The 21,608-nt window shown below is 32.5% G+C and overlaps 1 protein-coding gene across 1 annotated transcript in view; it reads left to right on the top strand.

Moving 5' to 3' along the window:
* Positions 1 to 2,566: 2,566 nt before the first annotated feature.
* chinmo (Chronologically inappropriate morphogenesis) overlaps positions 2,567 to 21,608 on the top strand; it is a 185,731-nt gene continuing 166,689 nt past the window's right edge. The window contains exons 1-2 of the mRNA XM_067768781.1: positions 2,567 to 3,089; positions 20,463 to 21,381. The gene's annotated coding sequence lies outside the window, so the exon portion shown is untranslated. The remainder of the gene's footprint in view (positions 3,090 to 20,462; positions 21,382 to 21,608) is intronic.

The raw sequence follows: 21,608 nt of genomic DNA, 5'->3' as shown, positions 1-21,608 counted from the left end.
AAATGGGCGTGCCACCACCTAGTTGTGATAAAATCAATTTTACAAATATTATTTATCATAAATCAAAAATCGTTAAACCTATCGTAACAAAATTCGGCAGAGGGGTTGTCTCTGCTATAAAGAATGCGTTGAAGGAAAATTAACGGAATCGGTTAAGGACCACGGCCACTTTTATATAAAAGATTTTTAAAAGGGTCTTGGACGAATAAAATAAGCTATGTATTTGCAAAAAAGAGCTTTATATCAATGGTATCTATTTCATTTCCAAAGTGGATATATAAAAATAAATAGGAAAAATTAAAAAAAATGGGAGTGGCACCGCCTCTTTTAAGACTAAGCTATTTTCTATGTTTCGGGAGCCATAACTTGAAGAAATATTTACATATCGTAACAAACTTAAGTACACAAATTTTTCCTATAGCAGGAAATATTTCTAGAAAAAATTGACGAGATCGGTTAAAGATCACGTCCACTTTTATATAAAAGATTTTTAAAAGGGTCGTAGACCAAAATAATAAGCTATATGTTAGCGTAAAAGAGCTTTGTATCAATAGAATCTTACTTTCTAAATTGATCTATAACATTAAATTGGAAAACACTAAAATTTTTGAAAATTGGTGTGGCCCCTTTTGGTGTCTGAGTAATTATCAATGTTTCGGGAGGTACACATACTTTCCTTATAGCAGGAAAAATTTCTAGCAAAAATCGATGATTGGTTAAGGGCCACTTTTATATAAATGACTTTAAAAAGGGTCGTAGGCAAAAATAATAAGTTAAATCTTAGAGAAAAATAGTTTTGTACCAATCGTATTTTGTGACGTTGTAACAAAAAATGTGGAAAAATTCAAATCTTGAAAAATGGGCGTGACACTGCCCCTTTCTTACAATGCATTTCTCAACGTTTCTGGTGCCATAAATCCACGAAAAATTTGGTGCACATATATGCCTTTTAACAGGAAATATTTTCAGTAAAAATCATGTACATAATACTCCTATATTGCCACAAAAGGCTAGGTACATTCCTAAACATCAGAATGCCAATATATTGCTCTTTAAACGTATTTGTTTTTGTATTCAATAATCGAATGTATCTAAATTTAAATTTTTTTCTTTTCACACTTATGCTGCTACAATCACAAAAATTTTATAGGCTGCCTTGTTTTGATTTCGAATGCAAAACACATTGCGAGCATTTTCTATTAGCAATATAGGAGTATTACATATGTATATGGTAAAAATGGACTAAATCGGTTAAATCGCCTTCTTTTATATAAAAGATTTTGTAAAAGTACGTAGATGCAGGTAATAAGCTATTTCTAGTAAAAGTTGGAAAATTTCGTTAATAACCCTGCTGTTTTTTTGTAATAACGCTTTTTAGTACAATGGCACGTATGTGTTTATGTTTATTGTTCTGTTATATCTTTATTTTAAAATAAACAGTAGGGAAATACCCATATCTGAAGGAAAACTGCATTAATACCCGCTCAAGGTGATTGGTGTTAGCCTGTGTATTCTTTTTGCCTCTGAATTATTGCGCAACCTTGTAACACTATTAAGCACACAAAGCAAACAACAACAGCATTTCAAGTATACAACTGGGTATGTAATGTTGGGTTTCACCCGAACTTAGACTTCCTTACTTGTTTTTATATGCTTTCAAATTTTCGTGAACAGTTTGGAATTTCAATATATAATAGAATGGCATCACAAGTTGCTAAACCTTATGGCCCTAGCTGTAGGGAATAAAGTCCTGAATCGGACTCTACCATCTACAGGAAAATGACTAAGGAGGTAATATATACAAGTTCTAATAGGTGACATTCCAGCCCACTGTATATACAAAATAGTGAAGTAGATATTTACACGCACAGCACTTGAAAGCAGAAAATGCGTTTGCTTATTGTTGCTGTCGCTACGCGCTACGATACAAAGCTCTCTCGTTAACTCACACTCAACCACAGTTTTTTACTTTTGCTATTCTACTATTTCTGAGTAAGACTGCTGTTTTTGCATACACAACATTTTCTTTTCTCGCTAATTTTGTACTCCATCAAATGAATGCAGAGAGCATGCACAAACACACTGCCAGCAAAATAACGTAACTATGCAACAGCGCATTTGCCGCGTTATGCGATGCGCGGTCTATTGCCTGGTGTTGTGTGCGCGAGAGTGTGCAATTCTGTTGTGGCCCCAACTGGTGGGGTATTTTTAGCTTTTCATGTGTGAGTGTTGTGTCATCTCATATCTCTGTAGGTATGTTTGTATGCTGCATAGTACTCATGTTCGAAGCTGCTGCTACGTCAGCTGCTTTTACTTCTGATTTAACGTGAGAATGCCAGTTATGCGTTTTACAAAAGCTAACACCGCTGCTACTGCTTACGCCAGACATCGCAGTCACGTTGCGCTCTCTAGTGCTTTGCTATTGCTTTTAAGTGCGTTCTCTTGCTGTTTTATGGTGGTTGATGTATTTTTGCTGCTACTGTCGCTGCGCTGTATTATGCTGTTTTGTCTAACCGATGTTGTGGCTGCTCGCTCAGCTTTAATTGCTTGGTGGGCCAAAAACGCAATTTATGAAATTCTGTTCGTCTAATTCGGCCCCAGGTTTCGGAGGTGTTCGCTCGCAGCAAATGTGTGCGCATTCGTCTCGTTACGTTTTTCTTCTAACAAATTTTTACACAACAAAAATTCAAAGTTATTAAATACACAAAAAAAAAAAAAACAAAAATATTGATTAAATAAAAAAAGTTTTATAAACGCCAAAAAAAAAAAAACAATTTTTGTTTAATACAATAAATAATAATTTTCAAAACCCGTACACATTTTGTTCTCATGCAAATCCCCAAAATACGGAAAAGATATGCCTGAAAAAAATCTAAGCAAAACGAATTGGTTCAGTGTTTTAATTGAATGATTTTAAAATACCCAGAATTCAAAATAGAAAACTATTTAAAAAATGCTGAAGTGCAGCAAAGCCATCGCATATTTTTGAATGCTGAACAGAAATAACTGAAACGGCAGTAGTGCAGTCGAAAACTGGGACAAATCACCCACCACCACAAGTGAAGAAGGAGCAGAATTTTGAATTAAAAGTACGGAACTGATTAGTTTGCATTAAAAAATATATAATTTTTGTTTATCTGATAATTTTTTTTAATTTTCAATGGTCATATATCCATTATTAAGTTATTAATAACTTATACCCCTGACCCATGTTCATCGTACATACATACAATGTATGTACATGTGTTAGACCGAAAACCACTGTGTGAATGTGTGTGTTTACGAAAAAAAAATAACGAAAACAAAAATGTTAACATTTTTTGGGAATATGTTTATTTAAGCTTCCAAACACCAAACGGTTATGCGTTCTGAAAACATTTTTTTTTATTTTTGTGTGGAACTAAGAATAACGAAGAAAAACTACAAAAGAAATGAATAAACTAAACTACATAAAGTGTACCTACATAAATATTTGGCAAAAAAATAACTACATAGCAGATTAATGCTGTCAAGATTTCCTTTGCAGCATCCCAGTGATCCTAGTAGAGGAAACAGGAATTTCGCAGTGACAGCGACTGCAAAGCGCTAAAAAACGATATTAGCAAAGCAGCAAAGCACTGAGAGCAGCAGTTAATGTTGTTTAGTGGAGAAATGCGCTTGCAAAAGCGGCGATTGATTTTCTATGGAATTTTTTATGCGCTTTTGAAACTTTATTCGTGGAAATAACAGTGAACTAATATTAATAAGTAATAAAAGCAAAATTAGCGCCTAAAGTTGCATTGAGTGGAAATTAAATTCTTAAAGTGAGTGCTCATTATTAAGGGTAAAGTGGATATTATGAAAATAAAGGAGTGTACAATATATACATATCTTTATCTAATGATACACGAATGCATGCGAGAGTGAGAGTGTAAATGTGCCAAAGTTAACAGCAGGCCTCAAAGGCCTTTTGGGGTAATGACAGAAATATGGAAATAATTAATGGAATAGCCAAACGAAACAAAAAAAAAAAATTTTACAGAAGTGCATGTTTTTATAATTTCTTATGTATCTACTATGTAGCTGGGTAATTTTTTTCGATAAAACTGCATATACTCAGCTCCGATTAACATCAAAAAACACTCAACGTTAAATTATCAAACCAGTTATAAATAATAATAATAACGATTTTCAAGTTTTGACGCAACAATCCATTTAAAGTTAAATATCAAAAGAATCATGACACCGTTAAAAAGTTATTGTTAAAATTGGTTTCAGCTATAAATTTTTTGGTAACATTTTACAAGGCGGTGCACCACCTAATTTTTATCAAACAATTTTATCAAAGGTGTTATCAAAAGACACGTCTCGACCTCCGTTTTAAGAATCCGAAAGCGGAAATCAAAAATTTTATTTCTGTCGAAAGTTATTCACAAAAAACCGGAAAACGACCCCGAGAGGGTCCGAAATATGTGGTCCGATCCATAGTTTTTTTTTTGCATAAAACACCTTTCGCTTATAAAAAATTACCCTGGGTGGGTCCGACACCGGTTTGGGGATCAAAACTAAATGCGCGCAGAACACCTTTCTGCATTAGTGTGTGTGTACAACAAATCTGACAAAAAACAACAACCACCTGAAAATTAGAACCGATTTTTTGCTTATATCTTTTGACAGAAATAAAAATTGTAATTTTCGCTTCCGGATTCTAAAAACGGAGGTCGACACGCGTCCTTTGATACCACCTTTGATAATTTTTGATAAAAATTAGGTGGTGCACCGTCTTGTAGAACTTTACCAATTTTTTTGGTAAATCTCAAGACATTTCTATTTTAACTTCGGTATCCACAAACATAGTAGCCACGTAATTTCGGCATTTCCTTTATTTCTCAGAATCAGCAGATTTCAGAAAATTTGTTCAAATTAACATATTCGAATTGAAAATACACATAAGTAAAAGAGAATAACTGCACCAAACAAAAATTTTTAAATAGATTTACAAATTCCATTAAAAAAAAATCATTAATACAGTTATCCTTCGTTGCTCAAGAAATAATTAGACGCACATACAATATTATTTGGCTCCCCTTATATCGACGTACCTATTTATTTGAATATAAAAAAAAAAAAACACGTTAAATATCCCATTTAAGTAAGGCTATTTTGCCTCCAATAAAACCATTTGAAGTAGGTACTAAATATCGGCGCCTGTGTGGAATATTATCCTATTTTGAAAAGGACCAATTTCAAAACAAGGTTCAAGAAAATCTTAGCTTGTTTTTTTTTTATTTTTTCTATAATGGTCGTATCTGAAAATATTGTTGAAAAAAATTCAAAATTCGCTTGAATAATGCCATATCTTAGATATTTATAAGCTCAAAATGTATTGTTATGCTGAGATGAGGCGTTTTTAAAATACATTCTGAGATATAATTTTGTTCAACAGATTTCTGAAATACAGCATTCCTTACACAAATTATGAGATAAGGCAATATTGAAATGGCAGCCGAGATAAAAGGGTCCACTTAGCAGTTGATACCTAATGCAAATTTAATCTAAATAAGTTATACATACATATTGGTTTATTAATCTAGGTTGATGCAAAAATTCAACAACCAATGTTAGAAATATTTATTAGTTTTAAATCCCATTCCGACAGCTATTTGAGTCCATGAAGTCCCTGAATAATTGACGATTTAAATGCTAAAACAATTTTTAAGCTAAAAGCTGTGTGATACAATTTTAGAACATAGACTATCAGCATAGCGATTTCTAGAACCTCGTTTTCCAGAATCTTGTTTTTAGGGCTTGGTACTTTGCTACAGTTCGGCACTTGCCTCGAAAAAAATGGTTTATTATATTAGACCGATCTTTGATGGTCACTGTGTTTCAAAAAGTTTTATCTGACATCTCCTTGGTTTGTATTTCGTATTAACTTAAAAACATTTTTCTAAAATAACTGAAAAGTCTTATTTTGTTTCTAAGGTACGATTTTTAGGGCCAAGTTAAGCAAGAATTGAGAGAAAAGTTAGTTTTATAAAAAAAGTGCTATCTAGTAAAAAAAATCAATAAGTTAAAGCGGTTATTTAGTCATTTTATGATGTGCATATGTATGAATGTATTCCTAGATACTCCCGCCATTCAAAAGCTTCCACCCCCAACTCTGTGCAACCCTAGAAGTATGCAATAGAAAATTTGGTTGTGAGTGAAAATTCCACAAAAAAGTGTCGTGAAAGCAAAAACCAAGCAGGAAAAACTGCAGACGACATACAAACAAATCTACCGTGACTTATGTACATAAATGTGTCCTCAGTAGCGCCTAAAGTAGGAAAATGAATGTAGCAAAAAGCAGGATTTAGCTATAAGCAAATATGGAATAAAGGAAAACGAAAATGAAATTCGCCTGCGCTGTCAGAAGTAAAAATGTAGTTATGTATATGCAGCAGAAACTGAAATGGTGCACCACTTTTAGAGCGCAGTACTTGTGTGTGTGTGTGTGTGTGCTTTGTATTTTGCTAGAAGAAGCACAACTTCAGTGGCATAGTGCTATACAAAGAATAACAGGAATATAAGTAAAAGAAATAAGGGGTGTTGGTTTTGTAAAAAATCCTGCTCCCTGCTGCACAGTGCAGCGCTCTTTTTCACCCTTTCTTGATTTATTTGTGTTTTAGTACAACAACATGCAGTAATGCCAACAACAAAACATTCACTGCAAACTTGCCAAAGTCGCATTGCAACTGCACAGATTTGCCCTATGGCATAATAGAATAAACCTTTATACAAATACAACTATGGACAGAAATAAAAGAGAAAGAGTAAACGAAAAAACAATTTTCATGTAAATTAATGCGCGCATCTGCATTATTCAAGCGCCAGCGCCAGCAGTAAAATAAAAAAGAAGAAAAAACAAAGACTTGGTTTACTTGCCGCACAGCAAAACACGGGCAAGGAACATGAAAGGACTTTTCAACATTCATACATAAAACAAATGTACTGTCGGTGTATGTGCAAAGGCGATTAACTAGCAATTGGAATTCAGAATAAAAGCTATACACCACTTTCACGCCACGCATCGCTATTAGTACACCTGTATGTAAGGCAGAATTGGTGCCAAAACCAAAGAAAGGAGTTGAAAGAGATAATGTTGTGAGGGTCCCTGGAAAAAAGAAAATTTTTGTATCCTTGTAAATACCGCTAAATAGAATTTTATAATTTCAACATAGTAGTTTAACCTTTTTTTTTAGTTCTAGAGTCGTTTTCACATAGTCATTGTTTCATACTTTAGTGAAGTGAGGAGTATACTTTAGAGAACTACAACTAGTTTAGCAGACAAAACTTGGTGAAAACCACCTCGAAGCTCTAAAGGCCAACTGAATGTATTATTGATCTTCTCAAAACCAAAATTTGCGTCGTACTCCTTTTGCTTTTTCCTACAAATTTGCGGGACGGAATCTACATGTTTTATGCCGACTCCGAACTGTAGCTGAATTTTCACGGCGAAGCCTTTCTTGGCAAAAATACACCCGGAGTGTTTGTCAAAGCACTACCGAGAGTCGGCCACGCTTAGACAAATTTTTTGAAAAAATTTGTTTCCTAGGACTTGAACCCATGGCTTTCGGTGTGGCAGGCAGAGCACGTGTCCACTACACCACTGTGGCCGCCTGAAACAAAAATAAAGTCACGCCTTCCGACATGCCGCAATGTCTTAGGACACAACTGAGTTGAAGGCATTTTGCTGAGTCATTTTCTGGAAATATCGGCGAAATACCAGTACCAGTTTTTGATTAAACGAAAAGGGTGCCAGCTATTTTATCACAACCAAGCTGTAACAAATACGAAAATAGCTATTTTCGCAGTTGTGTCCCCAGCAAGATTTACAGCTTGTCTTCTAAATACTGCAGTGATTCGGTAATCGAAACAATAAGTTTAGGCATGGGCTCCTGCCTCATCGGGTTAATCCTTCGGGGAGCGGGTTTTTCCGTTAAAAAAAACAACAACAACGGGGTAAGGTACATGCAAAAAACTCCACCATGCGTTCTCAAATTTATCTTAGTAGTTTCAGCATGCTCTTCTATCCTGACTAATTTTGTTTTGTTGATTTTCCGACAGGGCGGATAAATAATGTATATTGGAACGATTTTCCGTCATCCCTTGTCAAATTTGTTTTTGAGACAAACCGGTTTCGTCGTTGTGCCATCATCAGTGTCGATTTTCGTTCTGATCTGTTGTTGTCGTTGTCCTGTATTTCGTAGTTCGTAGGTACATGAACAGGTATTGCCAAATTGATGCTTGTGTATATTTAGTTATGTGTATGAGCTGTGTGCTTATTCAGAACCGAGGGTGGGTTTTACTGAGGCAGGTAAAAGTCCGTAATTTTAGTCGTTTGATATTCTTTGTGGGTTTGTTGGTTTGGTGCGTTAATTGTTTTGTGGCTATTTCTGTTGTACCTGTGTGATTACTTTGTTTCTTGTAAACAAGTTTTAAAGGCTATTTCAAAAACTAATTTATTTCTGGACTGAAAGTCCAACGAAGCAAAAGTGTCTTTTATAAAAAAATAAAAAAAATTTTAACTTTTATTTTTATTATGTGACGATTATTAGAATTCGTTAATCTAAAGGTGCTGAGCTGTTATCGCCAATAAACGGAACGACTCTGTCGGTTAGGTAAAACCATGCAACTTCTCTTTCCCATACTTTCAATATATTTGCATTTCAAAAAACTGCTCATGTACCGTTTAGTGATAAACCGTTGAGTATTTTTGATCATTCAATGTTTGTATTTTACGTCAAATTATTGAGCAAACATTTTCACGCTACGTTGACTCAGCGCATTTATTTGGCTGCTTGGCAATTCTTTGCCATTTCAAAGTGCTGGCTATTAATAAAATGGTACCTCTCAATATTACAATTGAAGTGTGAAAAAATTTATGGAGTCTTTTTCCCTAAAGTTGAAGAATAATTATTTTAGCAGTTGGTTCAACTCGCCGTTCATAAAACAAAATTTCAATCACACAACTGACGGAAACATGTTTGCAACGTATCAATAAAAGTTGTGTTCGCTCAAAGCGCCCATTGCCAATTTTTTGCAAAAGCTTTATATGCGGTTTTGCACTTCAAATAATGTTATGTACTTTGGTAATCACGTATGTATATATGTATGTATGCATGTATAAATAAATCGCAGTGCCCGGTGTGAGCGAAACGTGCTCGTGCAAAAATGATTTCGTGGAATTTCAATGTGATTGTATATCCAGGATGTGGTGCGCCTGTTGACTGTGGATCGGTCGCAACTACAAACACCACCCAACTGTAAATGCCCGTTCAAGCGCATCGAATGCGCCTGCAACGAACTGCAACTGTCGGTCTGCTGTGAAACATTACATTTCGAGAAAATATTAATAAAAGGACACTCATTAGATATGCATGAAAGTACAAAGTGTGTGTAGTTTATTCGACCAAACTGGAAAAACTAACCCTTTTACATATTCATAAGGTCTGCAAAGTGTTGGTCTCACTGAGGGGTTGGGAATTTTCATCTATGTTTGTTTGCACGTGCATTTAATGCACACTCCTGCTGCAAGTTAGGGCGTTTGGTGTGAGTCTTAATGGTATGGAAATGTGTATGCGTCTTTGACTTTTTTTAAATGCATTTTGGATAGTTGAAAAATTTTCTAGATTGTTTTTGGTAGTGAATTTTTACTACTGTCGTACAGAATTTGAAATCAATGTTATTAAAAAGATCTGTTTTGCTAATTTCCACTTAATTTATTTTTGATAGTCTAAAAAAAAGTTTAATTTCGGAAACATATTCGAAAAATACATACTTCAAAACTTAAGAAGTTTTTGAAAATCTCAATCCATAGAACAATGAAGACTTGTTCTGTAAGTTAGTATTCTTTTTTATAGGTGAGAAACTTGTGAAAAGAAAAGGTGACACACGCGAAATATGCGAGCAAGTTGTTTCTTGTTTTTCAGTCAGAACATAGAATTTAATAGAACGAATGGAATGAAAGTTTAGTTAAGCGAATTTCAAGTCTAAAAAGGTCATTTCAAAACCGCATAATATTTTTACTTTGAGCCTATAGGTTCGATCAGATTAGTTCATTTGAAATGTTCTAAAGTATTTTATTGATATTATATTTATTTATATTATAAATTAAATAAAAAGGAAGGCCTTGTGCATAAAAAGTGATCATTTGCTCAGGTTCGATTTTTTAAATGTCTTTTTAATGGATTGTCGATACATTCCAATGTTTGATTGTATACTAGACTGCACCTTATTTCATACTAAAAGTTGACTTTTCTTTTGAATAAAACACCTAAAGATTTAGAATTTTCATTAAAAAAATTTACATTAACCCTTGTCGTATCGAGCAGACATTTCAAGTATAAGTACGTCAAATTTAATACATATATCGCACGTTTTAATATTGTAAACAGATGTAGTTCAAACCAAAGTGTTACTTTTCTATTCAGTTATGTTATAAAATTGGGACTTAAAGAAAATTTAGCCAGTCAATTTTGTACATAGGAGTTTTATAGACATATATAGCAGCAGAATTTCACTAGCCGGCTATTCGGGGTATCATAAAATCTCTAAAAATAAACTGTTTTAGACATATTTACGATAAAATGCGTGATATTTTTTTTGGGGCTATTCACGTAAGCGTTCTTGTCAGGTTATCTACTTATGTAGTTATACTTTTATTTTTCACCAAATTATCCGTTATTCCTTTGAACTGTACTAAATTTTACACATATTGAAAGCCCTCTATTGCGACCATAAAAATGTCAAGAATTTTCCGGGAAAAAACTTATACGAATTTCCTATAAGTAATTTAAAACCCTTCTCGAGCTGTGAAGAAATCACGAAAAAGTTTATAAAAAAACAAGGGAAACCCAAAAGAAAAAATATTTTTTAGGATAATCTGAGTATTTGAGATTATTCAAACAAAATTTTACGTGCGTAAAGCTGGCAGACCCAAGTGCTCAAAAATAAGTTTAAGTTGTGTGAGAATTAAGTGCATTTTAGGTGCTATTTAGGGCCACAAAAGATAATTTAGGTGCTCATTTGGTTTTCGAGATATTCGCAAAAAAGTGTGGGTCTGCTAGGTTAACGTCAAGCTAGCAGACCCAAAATTTAAATTTCATTTTTTTTAAATAAAACGTATATCAAAATTAGGAGCTATTTAGGTGCTTTTTAGGGCCACAAAAGATAATTTAGGTTTTCATTTCGTTTTCGAGATATTCGCAAAAAGGTGTGGGTCTGCTAGGTTAACGTCAAGCTAGCAGACCCACAACTTAAATTTCATTTTATTTTAAATAAAAAATATATCAAAATTTGGAGCTATTTAAGTGCTTTTTAGGGCCACAAAAGATAATTTAGGTTTTCATTTCGTTTTCGAGATATTCGCAAAAAGGTGTGGGTCTGCTAGGTTAACGTCAAGCTAGCAGACCCAAAATTTAAATTTCATTTTTTTAAATAAAAAGTATATCAAAATTAGGAGCTATTTAGGTGCTTTTTAGGGCCACAAAAGATAATTTAGGTTTTCATTTCGTTTTCGATATATTCGCAAAAAGGTGTGGGTCTGCTAGGTTAACGTCAAGCTAGCAGACCCAAAATTTAAATTTCATTTTTTTTAAATAAAAAGTATATCCAAATTAGGAGCTATTCAGGTGCTTTTTAGGGCCACAAAAGATAATTTAGGTTTTCATTTCGTTTTCGAGATATTCGCAAAAAGGTGTGGGTCTGCTAGGTTAACGTCAAGCTAGCAGACCCACAACTTAAATTTCATTTTATTTTAAATAAAAAATATATCAAAATTAGGAGCTATTTAGGTGCTTTTTAGGGCCACAAAAGATAATTAAGGTTTTCATTTCGTTTTCGAGATATTCGCAAAAAGGTGTGCGGTCTGCTAGGTTAACGTCAAGCTAGCAGACCCAAAATTTAAATTTCATTTTTTTTAAATAAAAAGTATATCAAAATTAGGAGCTATTTAGGTGCTTTTTAGGGCCACAAAAGATAATTTAGGTTTTCATTTCGTTGTCGAGATATTCGCAAAAAGGTGTGGGTCTGCTAGGTTAACGTCAAGCTAGCAGACCCAAAATTTAAATTTCATTTTTTTTAAATAAAAAGTATATCAAAATTAAAGCTATTTAGGTGCTTTTTAGGGCCACAAAAGATAATTTAGGTTTTCATTTCGTTTTCGAGATATTCGCAAAAAGGTGTGGGTCTGCTAGGTTAACGTCAAGCTAGCAGACCCAAAATTTTAATTTAATTTTTTTTAAATAAAAAGTGTATCAAAATTAGAAGCTATTTAGGTGCTTTTTAGGGCCACAAAAGATAATTTAGGTTTTCATTTCGTTTTCGAGATATTCGCAAAAAGGTGTGGGTCTGCTAGGTTAACGTCAAGCTAGCAGACCCAAAATTTAAATTTCATTTTTTTTAAATAAAAAGTATATCCAAATTAGGAGCTATTTAGGTGCTTTTTAGGGCCACAAAAGATAATTTAGGTTTTCATTTCGTTTTCGAGATATTCGCAAAAAGGTGTGGGTCTGCTAGGTTAACGTCAAGCTAGCAGACCCACAACTTAAATTTCATTTTATTTTAAATAAAAAATATATCAAAATTAGGAGCTATTTAGGTGCTTTTTAGGGCCACAAAAGATAATTTAGGTTTTCATTTCGTTTTCGAGATGTGGGTCTGCTAGGTTAACGTCAAGCTAGCAGACCCAAAATTTAAATTTCATTTTTTTTTAAATAAAAATTATATCAAAATTAGGAGCTATTTAGGTGTTTTTAGGGCCACAAAAGATAATTTAGGTTTTCATTTCGTTTTCGAGTTATTCGCAAAAAGGTGTGGGTCTGCTAGGTTAACGTCAAGCTAGCAGACCCACAATTTAAATTTCATTTTTTTTTAAATAAAAAGTATATCAAAATTAGGAGCTATTTAGGTGCTCTTTGGGGCCACAAAAGATAATTTAGGTTTTCATTTCGTTTTCGAGATATTCGCAAAAAGGTGTGGGTCTGCTAGGTTAACGTCAAGCTAGCAGACCCACAATTTAAATTTAATTTTTTTTAAATAAAAAGTATATCAAAATTAGGAGATATTTAGGTGCTTTTTAGGGCCACAAAAGATAATTTAGGTTTTTATTTCGTTTTCGAGATATTCGCAAAAAGGTGTGGGTCTGCTAGGTTAACGTCAAGCTAGCAGACCCACAATTTAAATTTCATTTTTTTTAAATAAAAAGTATATCAAAATTAGGAGCTATTTAGGTGCTTTTTAGGGCCACAAAAGATAATTTAGGTTTTCATTTCGTTTTCGAGATATTCGCAAAAAGGTGTGGGTCTGCTAGGTTAACGTCAAGCTAGCAGACCCACAATTTAAATTTCATTTTTTTTAAATAAAAAGTATATCAAAATAAGGAGCTATTTAGGTGCTTTTTAGGGCCACAAAAGATAATTTAGGTTTTCATTTCGTTTTCGAGATATTCGCAAAAAGGTGTGGGTCTGCTAGGTTAACGTCAAGCTAGCAGACCCACAATTTAAATTTCATTTTTTTTAAATAAAAAGTATATCAAAATTAGGAGCTATTTAGGTGCTTTTTAGGGCCACAAAAGATAATTTAGGTTTTCATTTCGTTTTCGATATATTCGCAAAAAGGTGTGGGTCTGCTAGGTTAACGTCAAGCTAGCAGACCCACAATTTAAATTTCATTTTTTTTAAATAAAAAGTATATCAAAATTAGGAGCTATTTAGGTGCTTTTTAGGGCCACAAAAGATAATTTAGGTTTTCATTTCGTTTTCGAGATATTCGCAAAAAGGTGTGGGTCTGCTAGGTTAACGTCAAGCTAGCAGACCCACAATTTAAATTTCATTTTTTTTTAAATAAAAAGTATATCAAAATTAGGAGCTATTTAGGTGCTTTTTAGGGCCACAAAAGATAATTTAGGTTTTCATTTCGTTTTCGAGATATTCGCAAAAAGGTGTGGGTCTGCTAGGTTAACGTCAAGCTAGCAGACCCACAATTTAAATTTAATTTTTTTTAAATAAAAAGTATATCAAAATTAGGAGATATTTAGGTGCTTTTTAGGGCCACAAAAGATAATTTAGGTTTTCATTTCGTTTTCGAGATATTCGCAAAAAGGTGTGGGTCTGCTAGGTTAACGTCAATCTAGCAGACCCACAATTTAAATTTCATTTTTTTTAAATAAAAAGTATATCAAAATTAGGAGCTATTTAGGTGCTTTTTGGGGCCACAAAAGATAATTTAGGTTTTAGGGTCTGCTAGCTTGACGTTAACTTAGCAGACCCGCACCTTTTTGCGAATATCTCGAAAACGAAATGAAAACCTAAATTATCTTTTGTGGCCCTAAAAAGCACCTAAATAGCTCCTAATTTTGATATATTTTTTATTTAAAATAAAATAAAATTTAAGTTGTGGGTCTGTTAGCTTGACGTTAACCTAGCAGACCCACACCTTTCTGCGAATATCTCGAAAACGAAATGAAAACCTAAATTATCTTTTGTGGTCCTAAAAAGCACCTAAATAGCTCCTAATTTGGTATACTTTTTATTTAAAAAAAATGAAATTTAAATTTTGGGTCTGCTAGCTTGACGTTAACCTAGCAGACCCACACCTTTTTGCGAATATGTCGAAAACGAAATGAAAACCTAAATTATCTTTTGTGGCCCTAAAAAGCACCTAAATAGCTCCTAATTTTGATATACTTTTTATTTAAAAAAAAATGAAATTTAAATTTTGGGTCTGCTAGCTTGACGTTAACCTAGCAGACCCACACCTTTTTGCGAATATCTCGAAAACGAAATGAAATCCTAAATTATCTTTTGTGGCCCTAAAAAGCACCTAAATAGCTCCTAATTTTGATATATTTTTTATTTAAAATAAAATGAAATTTAAGTTGTGGGTCTGCTAGCTTGACGTTAACCTAGCAGACCCACACCTTTTTGCGAATATTTCGAAAACGAGATGAAAACCTAAATTATCTTTTGTGGCCCTAAAAAGCACCTAAATAGCTCCTAATTTTGATATACTTTTTATTTAAAAAAAATGAAATTTAAATTTTGGGTCTACTAGCTTGACGTTAACCTAGCAGACCCACACCTTTTTGCGAATATCTCGAAAACGAAATGAAAACCTAAATTATCTTTTGTGGCCCTAAAAAGCACCTAAATAGCTCCTAATTTTGATATACGTTTTATTTAAAAAAAATGAAATTTAAATTTTGGGTCTGCTAGCTTGACGTTAACCTAGCAGACCCACACCTTTTTGCGAATATCTCGAAAACGAAATGAAAACCTAAATTATCTTTTGAGGCCCTAAAAAGCACCTAAATAGCTCCTAATTTTGATATACTTTTTATTTAAAAAAAATGAAATTTAAATTGTGGGGCTGCTAGCTTGACGTTAACCTAGCAGACCCACCACACCTTTTTGCGAATATCTCGAAAACGAAATGAAAACCTAAATTATCTTTTGTGGCCCTAAAAAGCACCTAAATAGCTCCTAATTTTGATATATTTTTTATTTAAAATAAAATGAAATTTAAGTTGTGGGTCTGCTAGCTTGACGTTAACCTAGCAGACCCACACCTTTTTGCGAATATCTCGAAAACGAAATGAAAACCTAAATTATCTTTTTTGGCCCTAAAAAGCACCTAAATAGCTCCTAATTTTGATATACTTTTTATTTAAAAAAAATGAAATTTAAATTTTGGGTCTGCTAGCTTGACGTTAACCTAGCAGACCCACACCTTTTTGCGAATATCTCGAAAACGAAATGAAAACCTAAATTATCTTTTGTGGCCCTAAAAAGCACCTAAATAGCTCCTAATTTTGATATACTTTTTATTTAAAAAAAATGAAATTTAAATTTTGGGTCTGCTAGCTTGACGTTAACCTAGCAGACCCACACCTTTTTGCGAATATCTCGAAAACGAAATGAAAACCTAAATTATCTTTTTTGGCCCTAAAAAGCACCTAAATAGCTCCTAATTTTGATATACTTTTTATTTAAAAAAAATGAAATTTAAATTTTGGGTCTGCTAGCTTGACGTTAACCTAGCAGACCCACACCTTTTTGCGAATATCTCGAAAACGAAATGAAAACCTAAATTATCTTTTGTGGCCCTAAAAAGCACCTAAATAGCTCCTAATTTTGATATACTTTTTATTTAAAAAAAATGAAATTTAAATTTTGGGTCTGCTAGCTTGACGTTAACCTAGCAGACCCACACCTTTTTGCGAATATCTCGAAAACGAAATGAAAACCTAAATTATCTTTTTTGGCCCTGAAAAGCACCTAAATAGCTCCTAATTTTGATATACTTTTTATTTAAAAAAAATGAAATTTAAATTTTGGGTCTGCTAGCTTGACGTTAACCTAGCAGACCCACACCTTTTTGCGAATATCTCGAAAACGAAATGAAATCCTAAATTATCTTTTGTGGCCCTAAAAAGCACCTAAATAGCTCCTAATTTTGATATATTTTTTATTTAAAATAAAATGAAATTTAAGTTGTGGGTCTGCTAGCTTGACGTTAACCTAGCAGACCCACACCTTTTTGCGAATATTTCGAAAACGAGATGAAAACCTAAATTATCTTTTGTGGCCCTAAAAAGCACCTAAATAGCTCCTAATTTTGATATACTTTTTATTTAAAAAAAATGAAATTTAAATTTTGGGTCTACTAGCTTGACGTTAACCTAGCAGACCCACACCTTTTTGCGAATATCTCGAAAACGAAATGAAAACCTAAATTATCTTTTGTGGCCCTAAAAAACACCTAAAAAGCTCCTAATTTTGATATACGTTTTATTTAAAAAAAATGAAATTTAAATTTTGGGTCTGCTAGCTTGACGTTAACCTAGCAGACCCACACCTTTTTGCGAATATCTCGAAAACGAAATGAAAACCTAAATTATCTTTTTAGGCCCTAAAAAGCACCTAAATAGCTCCTAATTTTGATATACTTTTTATTTAAAAAAAATGAAATTTAAATTGTGGGGCTGCTAGCTTGACGTTAACCTAGCAGACCCACCACACCTTTTTGCGAATATCTCGAAAACGAAATGAAAACCTAAATTATCTTTTGTGGCCCTAAAAAGCACCTAAATATCTCCTAATTTTGATATATTTTTTATTTAAAATAAAATGAAATTTAAGTTGTGGGTCTGCTAGCTTGACGTTAACCTAGCAGACCCACACCTTTTTGCGAATATCTCGAAAACGAAATGAAAACCTAAATTATCTTTTTTGGCCCTAAAAAGCACCTAAATAGCTCCTAATTTTGATATACTTTTTATTTAAAAAAAATGAAATTTAAATTTTGGGCCTGCTAGCTTGACGTTAACCTAGCAGACCCACACCTTTTTGCGAATATCTCGAAAACGAAATGAAAACCTAAATTATCTTTTGTGGCCCTAAAAAGCACCTAAATAGCTCCTAATTTTGATATACTTTTTATTTAAAAAAAATGAAATTTAAATTTTGGGTCTACTAGCTTGACGTTAACCTAGCAGACCCACACCTTTTTGCGAATATCTCGAAAACGAAATGAAAACCTAAATTATCTTTTGTGGCCCTAAAAAACACCTAAAAAGCTCCTAATTTTGATATACGTTTTATTTAAAAAAAATGAAATTTAAATTTTGGGTCTGCTAGCTTGACGTTAACCTAGCAGACCCACACCTTTTTGCGAATATCTCGAAAACGAAATGAAAACCTAAATTATCTTTTTAGGCCCTAAAAAGCACCTAAATAGCTCCTAATTTTGATATACTTTTTATTTAAAAAAAATGAAATTTAAATTGTGGGGCTGCTAGCTTGACGTTAACCTAGCAGACCCACCACACCTTTTTGCGAATATCTCGAAAACGAAATGAAAACCTAAATTATCTTTTGTGGCCCTAAAAAGCACCTAAATATCTCCTAATTTTGATATATTTTTTATTTAAAATAAAATGAAATTTAAGTTGTGGGTCTGCTAGCTTGACGTTAACCTAGCAGACCCACACCTTTTTGCGAATATCTCGAAAACGAAATGAAAACCTAAATTATCTTTTTTGGCCCTAAAAAGCACCTAAATAGCTCCTAATTTTGATATACTTTTTATTTAAAAAAAATGAAATTTAAATTTTGGGTCTGCTGTCTTGACGTTAACCTAGCAGACCCACACCTTTTTGCGAATATCTCGAAAACGAAATGAAAACCTAAATTATCTTTTTTGGCCCTAAAAAGCACCTAAATAGCTCCTAATTTTGATATACTTTTTACTTAAAAAAAATGAAATTTAAATTTTGGGTCTGCTAGCTTGACGTTAACCTAGCAGACCCACACCTTTTTGCGAATATCTCGAAAACGAAATGAAAACCTAAATTATCTTTTGTGACCCTAAAAAGCACCTAAATAGCTCCTAATTTTGATATATTTTTTATTTAAAATAAAATGAAATTTAAGTTGTGGGTCTGCTAGCTTGACGTTAACCTAGCAGACCCACACCTTTTTGCGAATATCTCGAAAACGAAATGAAAACCTAAATTATCTTTTGTGGCCCTAAAAAGCACCTAAATAGCTCCTAATTTTGATGTATTTTTTATTTAAAATAAAATGAAATTTAAGTTGTGGGTCTGCTAGCTTGACGTTAACCTAGCAGACCCACACCTTTTTGCGGATATTTTGAAAACGAAATGAAAACCTAAATTATCTTTTGTGGCCCTAAAAAGCACCTAAATAGCTCCTAATTTTGATATACTTTTTATTTAAAAAAAATGAAATTTAAATTTTGGGTCTGCTAGCTTGACGTTAACCTAGCAGACCCACACCTTTTTGCGAATATCTCGAAAACCAAATGAGCACCTAAATTATCTTTTGTGGCCCTAAATAGCACCTAAAATGCACTTAATTCTCAAACAACTTAAACTTATTTTTGAGCACTTGGGTCTGCCAGCTTTACGCACGTCAAAATTTTAAAATATGATCAAAAACGCAGAAAATAGATAGATATAAGAGCTGGAAAAGAACCATCAAAAAACAAAAAGTTGAATAAAAAATGTTTAAACAAGAAAAAGTTAATAATGCTTCAAATTAAAATATATTATCTGTAAGTTTTCTACCAACCATTTCCGATACAGAATCGGAAAAGTCCAACCAAAGTTAAGTACTTATAATTAATCCAAAAAAATTATATTTTCAATAGAAATTCGATTAGAAGAGCGAGCAATCAAAACATGCAGGTACCGATTTTGACTTTGCTGTTGCTCATTGGCCCCCATATTTTCCACAAATTTTACAGTGATGGTTAAATCTGTTTCTTTTCATGTTATAATCAAAACATCAATAGTGAGGTGATCTGCTTAAGCAATCTTTAAGATATTCAGAAACCACGCATTTTTTATGTTGTTAACCAACATATAAAATGTCCCTGGAGCATACATGTGAAAGATCATATATGATAGATGTTCAAAAATTATTGCAAAAGAACTTCTTGATCATCATTTTTTATTCGAAAGAATAGCTTCAACTTTTTTATACTCAGCTGAGCAGAACTCACAGAGAATATTAATTTTGTTCCATAACGGTACCCCGTAACGGCATAAACTAATCGAGATAGATATAGACTTCTATATATCAAAATGATCTGGGCGAAAAGAGAAATTCATTTAGCCATGTCCGTCCGTCCGTCCGTCCGCCTGTCCATAAACACGATAATGAAGTTTGGTATGTAAGTTCCTGGGCACTCATCTCAGATCGCTATTTAAAATGAACGATATATATAACCACGCCCACTTCCTTACTTGTTTTATAATTTAATGAATTTAATACTCTTATTACTTAAATATTGAACAACTCATATGCCTACATTTTAACTAAAATTTGTAATTATTTTCTACTTCACAGATTTCTTCTGAAATAAATAAATAAAAATAAGTTTTGAAGCAAATTCTAAGAACAAGCAGAAAAAATGGAAGTGCAGGAAAATGTTGATTATACGAGCACACTTGAAAATCTTCAACACAAATCTAAAGCAAAAACAAACTTAAGTTGAATAAGCCAAATTTCAAACAACAAAAAAAGACCAATGGAAATTAAATGAACTATAATATTTCAAAATTGGCGAAATTACGTTTGGCATAAAACAAAAAAAAAAAAAAAAAAAATTTATGAATGCAAAAGCGAAGTGAATAATATTGAAAAAGAATATTTAATAAAACAAAAATTTCAAACTATTTTCGTAAAACAAATCACATTTCTTAACGACGTAAGCAAAAACGTACATATTTCTTATGCTAAAATTTTACTTAAGCAAATATAAATTTTACGCATATTCAAATGTATCTGCATAGCTTAAAAACATATTTCATAATACCAAATAAAAAATGAAAACTTCATAAATACCAGTAATTAATTCATACCATTACTTATTAACTATAATAATAACAAAAAAATATATACATACATATTTAGTTACAAAAAAACACAAAATTTTGGCTTTTTATAGTTAAGTGAATTTACAAAAAAAAAAAATGTGAATTAAGCAAAAATTATATGTAGCTGTAAAATAAATTTAAGAAAAAAAAAAAAATAAAAACCAAAACCAACAACTTAATGTAAATAAAAAAAAACTCAATGTCCATCTAAACAGTTGTGATTTTTTTTATGCGCAAATAGAATGTAAATTTCAATCCCCTTCTGGAAAAAACGGATTTGAAAATTTAGTTTCCGCATTGTAACAATCACAAGTATCCCTAAAAGCGGCTAAAAAGTAACAACACGTAAAAAACAGGCAACGCGCGAAGAGGAGGAGTAGCTCGACAGAAAGTCAACAAAACAGCAAAAAAAATTTGAGAAAAAAACGTAAATAAATTGGGAACCTATTCAAAATTATTGGTTTGGACTTGCAGCAATACTAATACACAACAACAACCACAATAACAGCAACATCATTAAGCAATTAAAGGAACAAACAACAACTACAATAGCAAATTATAGCTCGACGTTGGTCCACAGAAATAACAAAAGCAGCGAAAAAAAGCTTCTTTTCCGCGAACTCTGTGTAATTTGTGTGTTTGTGTGTGTAAGTTTGCATAAAAATTTCGTTTCGGTTTTTTGATAAAACAAAAAGCGCAACATAAAGCAAATACAAATTTGATGAATTAAACAAAAAAAAAAAAAAAAAAAAACAAAAAAACCAAATTGAAGAGTTACTTAGTGACTGCAGCAGAAATTAAAACTTGAAAAAGTTGTATATTGAACAAAAAAAAAAAAAAAAACTGCGCAAAGCAAATATTCTTGCGAGTGCAATTACAAGAAAACAAAGAAAAACGCTCTAAAACGCATTTGGAATTTGGAATAAGGTCAGCGCTTTGGCAGTGGAGTAAAAAAGGTGAGTTAATTTTAAAATAATTTTATTAGAGGGCGTTTACAAAACTCATTAAGTAGAAAAATTTAATGCCACAAATTTAGAAATCTTAAATACTTACTTGTTTATGACAAAAATTTTATCTGGTTGACCTTTTGACATATGCATGTACCATCGAAATTATAAAGCAATTGATGGTTTTATGTCATGGATTAGAAACCGATCCGAAAAATATTCCAGAAATCATGCCA

The sequence above is a fragment of the Eurosta solidaginis genome, chromosome 2, assembly GCF_040869045.1.
Source record: "Eurosta solidaginis isolate ZX-2024a chromosome 2, ASM4086904v1, whole genome shotgun sequence".
NCBI lineage: Eukaryota > Metazoa > Arthropoda > Insecta > Diptera > Tephritidae > Eurosta > Eurosta solidaginis.
Note: the sequence above shows the minus strand (reverse complement) of the source record. Positions and strands in the feature narration are given on the sequence as shown.